Here is a 6000-nt window from a genome sequence, read left to right as displayed (position 1 = left end):
CATAGACATTATCAACTGGTTTTGTTCTTAAGTTTAAAACATACTGAATAGTATTAAGCTTGACTTTTTCAACTTGTTTAAGAACCTTTAAATCAGAGGAAGTATTTTTATTTAAAGCATATACACGACATGCTTTCAAAAGCTGATTAGATTAACCATAATAAATTTAACTTGTACTCTTATTGAACATATAAATAATAAATGACAGAAAATAATATTACAAAAAGCAAGTATTTTGATTTCTCCTGGTGTTTATGTCTACAGAAAGAAAGCAGAGTCCTATCTGCTTTCTTCTACCTCAGCGTCTACGGGTTATTCTGAAGTTAATCCTACATATATATTTTTTTCATTTATATCATTTGTCTCTAAATGGAAATGTCTAATGTCTATACACCTAGTGTTATTTACTATATTACCAGTGTTTACATTTCCCTGTCATTAGAAGTGACTTGTTTCTGTACTTGAGGTACAAAGTCAAAAATTGAGGTAGAAAGTGAGGCAAATGCCTAATTTCATCACTGATTAATCAGCCTCTTGTAACTCTTTTTGGCCCAGGTTCTTATTATGTAACCCCAGCTAACCTAGAACTTGCTATGTAGACCAAGCTGACTGAACTCACAGATACGGACTCTGGATCCCCCTTCCAAGTGCTGAGATTAGATGTATACGGCACCCTTCCCAGCCATACTACCTTTAAATCCCAGGTTCTGTTGCATTTTTGTATTTGGTAATTGCGTGTTGCTCATTGTCTACTTAATAAGCATTAATATAATTTACATTTTTGCTCTTTAGCATATGTGATTTCTTTTTTCCATTCCTTTAAGAGTCTCTTTTCTGTGAATTGCTACTAATTATTTCAGCACCTTTTTTGTACAATTGCCCTTTGCAAAATATTGTTTACAGACACCTAGCTGTGAAGACATTTATTTTTTCATTTTTAATACTGAATTACTAAATGTAAAGTATTTAGAAAATATTTATGTACTTAGAAATACGCACGCAGGCACACACACGGGCACACACAGGCACACACACAGGTACACACACAGGCACATGGAAGCAACTAGATTCATTGAGGAAATGAATAAAAAGAAAAGAAGGGCAGTATATAGGAGGAAAGGAAAGAGGGAAATGTAATTGTCTGAAAAAAAATTTAAAAAGGACAAAAAGAAAGTACAGCCCTGTGCAGCACAAGCCCCTGCAGAGAAGAAAGTCCAGCACTGTGCAGCACAAGCCCCTGCAGAAAAGAAAGTCCAGCACTGTGCAGTACAAGCCCCTGCAGAACTTCACTGATCCTCTAATAAGGAGCATAGGTCACTTCAACAGAGATTAGGAGTAGATTGCAGGTATATGCTGGTTTTTAAAACATAGACTGTTAGTTTTCACTAACAAATTTGAGGCATCTTACACATATAGCCAGAGTATCTAGACTTGTTTTCAAGTAGGGGAAATGAGCCATATTAAATCATGACATGGGGATTCATCTAACTTGTTCCAAGAAAGTCAAGAATGTAACAAAGGAAAGTAAACGCTAAGAATCAGAGTTAAAAAGAAGGCAGAGCACATGGGATTATTGTTAGGAATTACACATTTATTTTGAATGATACATGTAGGTTGAGCATGATCTTAGCATAGATGTGAGCTTGGCTGTGAAATAAATTTGACAATGTTGATCAGATCCTAATGTGGTAAGGAAAGGTCGTAGCATTAGGAAAGTATTACAGAAGCAAGTAAAGATGGAGTTGCCTCAGATAAGAATTAGAATTGCTGGGATCACACAGGATCTGGAGCTGGTGCTGATAACAGCAGAATCCCCCCGTCTACCTCTCTCCTTGGTCCTGGAATAGCACTACCGATCTCTAAGTAGCCTTAAAGACATAATAAACCTTCAACTGCTCAGTAGTTTTTCTTATGAAACTCAAATAAAAGGCACATAAGCAAAAAAAAAAATCTTTTTTGCGTGAAGGATTCCAAAAATAAATTCTATGGGGACTGAGAAGAAAGAAAAAAAAAAATGCCAGCTGATATAATGGAGAAAAATTCCTCCTCCCGGGTGGCTGCTACCCCAGCCAGTGTCAACACGACACCAGACAAACCAAAGACAAACCAAAGACGGCCTCTGAGCACAGAAAGTCATCAAAGCTTATCATGGAGAAGAGGCGAAGGACAAGAATAAATGGAAGTCTGAGCCAGCTGAAAACACTGATTTTGGATGCACTTAAGAAAGATAGCTCCCGGCATTCCAAGCTGGAGAAGGCAGACATTCTGGAAATGACAGTGAAGCACTTCCGGAACCTGCAGCGGGCCCAGATGACCGTCAGGACCTGGCGGTCCCCAGCACGCGCCATTCGCGCCGCCGCCACTTGTGCCCATCCCCGGGGGCGCGGCGCCCCTCCCGGCAGCGCACCCTGCAAGCTGGGCAGCCAGGCTGGAGAAGCTGCGGCTTCCAAGTGGTGCCGGCTTCCAAGTGGTGCCGGCTCCGGCCAGTTTGCCTTCCTCATCCCCAACAGGGCCTTCGCTCACAGCGGCCCGGTCATCCCGGTTACACTAGCAACAGTGGGACCTCAGTGGGTCCTAACGCAGGGTCACCTTCCAGCGGCTCCTCGCTCACTGCGGACTCCATGTGGAGGCCGTGGCGGAACTGAGGGGCTCAGGCCACTGTTAACTATAAACTCCCTAGCCCACCTCTCTCTTCTGACGGACACTAAATACGAACTTGGATCTTAGGAAGAGATTTTTATAATTCGGTGGTTACTTTGTTGCTTTTTTTTTTTTTAATTCTAAAGAGTTACTTTTTGTAGAGGGCCGTATTAAGTGACTGACCAAGCAATGCATTTGTATATATTTTATATGTTCATATTGGATTGCGCCTTTGTATTATAAAAGTTGAGATGACATTTCGTTTTTTTACACGAGATTTCTTTCTTTATGTGATGCCAAAGATGTTTGAAAATGCTCTTAATATATCTTCCTTTGGGGAAGTTTATTTGAGAAAATATAATAGAAGAGTGAAGGCTTAAAAAAAAAAAGAATTAGAATTACTGAGAATAGTATGGCTCATAAGATTTTTGAGCCTGACATCTAAAAGGACGGGTTCATGTTAAAACGGTTGGAAAAGACTTCACATGTAACAGATTTTCAGAGTCAAAATAGTTTATATACAGGAGTTTTGGTAGGGCCTTGTTAAATTTGCCTTAAAATATATTCGAAGTGGAGATGTCATTGTGGACAGTTAAAACTCGGACGTTCAGGACAGAGGTCTTGTGGTGAACTATAGCTTTGATGGTTAGTAACATTTACATAATATTTAAAGCTGCAGGACTGGATGAGGAGGGCAGGGATGTTAGGCCTTTCTTCCAGTTCCTCCCTTACCTTCACTGGATTTCAGCTGCCGGAATGTCCTTTTGGGTGCTAAAAATTTAGTTGAACTTTTTCTCAATGCTTTTAGAATCATCTCCCATCCATAAATTTTACATTTGTCCTTCCCATCCTCTCCTAATTTATTTTAACATAATAATCTTATACATCGTTTCCTCAGAAGCTGGTTGTTCCTGTTTGGGTTTGTAGTGCACCTTTGCGTTACATGACGTAAGTAGGTGCTCGGGGTTGTTGTTTATGAAATCTCTACTCTTCAGAGCTGCTAACTTTCTGTTGATTTGTTTTATCTATAGTAGTTATGCTAGTTTCTCTTCATCGTAAGTTAAACCCTTGAAAATTGATGGGTGCACACCTTTAATCCCAGAAAGGGGTGGGAGAGCAGAGACAGGGAGATCTTGTGAGTTCAAGACCAACCTGGTCTCTCTACCGTGAGTTCCAGGACTACCTGGGCTACACAGAGAAACCCCACCTCAGAGAAAGAAAAAGAAAAAGTGATGAATTGTGACTTTGTTCTTATTCACTACCATATTTTTCCCAGGTTTAGACCATGTCCGTGTCTTGGTTATTCCTCTCAGCTTGAGCATTTTCTTCACTTATCTCCTGTACATTTGTTTTATTTTTGTGGATTTTGTTTTTCCGTAGTGATTTAACTCATGGCCTTTTTCATGCTAGACAATTATTCTACCACTAACATACCTCCGAGTACCCATGTTTGCTTGCTTGCTTCTTTTGGGTATTGTTTATTATTGCTTTGTTGTTGGGAATCTTGGGAGACAGGGTCTCAGTTGTACAAGCTGCAACTTAGAGTATAGGCCAGGCAAGCCTTCTAATTTCTGTGTTTGCCCCAAATCAGCTACATAGGTGTGCACTACTGTATCTGGACACATTATCTATTAACATTTTAAATATATTACCTGTATAATATACATCCAGGAATTTCATGAGGCAAAGATCTGTTAAAATAATCCAGATTATAATTAATACTTGTATCAATCCTTTCTAGCCAGAAGTGTCCATAGAAATGTATTTATTACTCCTGGATTTCACTCTAGGACGTTGCCCTCTAGTATTATATTTCGCTTTCTTTCTCAGAACACTTCCTCTTGTGTGCATTGTTAGTAGGGGTGCTAGCAAAGGGAGCATCCTTGTCGTCATTTCGTAGTAAATCTCATTAGACCTGATCCCATTCATCAGTGTCTCCCTGTCACGTGCACCTGCTTTACAGCCTATGGCTCATGTTTGCTAACCACTGTGCTCGCTTGTATACTAATGGACGGCTCTATAATAAATCTTAACATTTACAATCTTAAGCTTATGATAAATTAGTTCCTCTGGGTAAAATCATTCAGGACATGTGATTTGGCACATCAAAAGATGATCCCAAAAGGCCTGCCAAATTTTATGAGAAAAATTTTAAACTCATTAGTGACAAATGATCTTGTCTCTTTATTTAAAGGAACTATCTGTGAACTACTTCAACAAGCTGAAAAGTAAATTTATGGCCCCTTTGCATAAGAAACCATATGAATTGCCAGTTAGTATTTGTGTCTTAAAAGTTGTTTAAAACAGAGAAAGGAAAGAATTTTTTTTTTCTTACTGTAATTTTTTAGAGCATTCAATAAAATTTTTGGTACAAGAAATGAGTAATTGTGATAGCGTAAATTGGTCTCATTTTTCTTGTGTCTTCTGTAAGTCTGATATCTAATTAATATGCTAATATACTAATATGTAATATATCATATATAATATACTGATATACTAATGACCATTGGGTTGTTGTTGATGTTTTGGTTTGTCCTTTTATCTTATTGTTCTCATATGTAAGGCCCCATTAGAATCTCTGTGTATGTGCTTTACAAGTTATTTAATTATCACCTTAGACTGTACATCTAAGACTAAAATAGCTAGATCTGGTAGTTAGTATATGTATCTGCATCCACCACCAAATTCTCTTCTATTAAGTGCAGAGATGTTAGAGGCATCTTCAAAGGCTTTCAAGACCATTGCCAAGCCATAGGTAGAGTTCTACCAGCCTTCCTGTGGGCAGCCTTTCTGAGCCAGGCCTCTGCAATTTCCAAGGGTTTTTGAGTCCCAAATGCTGCTTCCTGTTTCTCAGCTCACACCCTGACCTGTTGAGTCTTTCTCTGTACTAAAAGTCTGATGAAAACTGTACTCTGTTTATGAAATCCCCCTCCCTTCCTAAAGGGTCAGTGTTAGGGCAGCTATAGCTCACAGTCTGTCTCCAGCAGTCTTTAAGGGTTAGAAGCTGTTTTAAGTAATTCAGTTTTAAAGTTTTTCTTCATTCACTGTATTAACCTTTGTTTTATGGTTTTTTTGGAGGGGGGATTTTTGGTTGTTGTTGAGGGGTTCTTTGCATCATTTTGTTTGTTTGTTTTTAATACCAACAGATACTTTGAAAAATTGAGCCATAAGTTATAGTTCATGAACTTGTAACAATACTTTGGTTTAATAGCCTAGTGGGCTTTTCTTCTAAGCACTTTTTTCCCCCCAAAGAAGTGATGTGATTTAGTATATGAGGCTGGTCCCTAGGTTTCTTTCCATTGAACTACATAAATTTATATCACTTATTTTCTGGTGTTAAGGATTGAACACTGATTCCTG

This window comes from Arvicanthis niloticus, chromosome 26 (assembly GCF_011762505.2).
Source record: "Arvicanthis niloticus isolate mArvNil1 chromosome 26, mArvNil1.pat.X, whole genome shotgun sequence".
Lineage (NCBI taxonomy): Eukaryota > Metazoa > Chordata > Mammalia > Rodentia > Muridae > Arvicanthis > Arvicanthis niloticus.
This window is presented reverse-complemented; position numbering follows the sequence as displayed.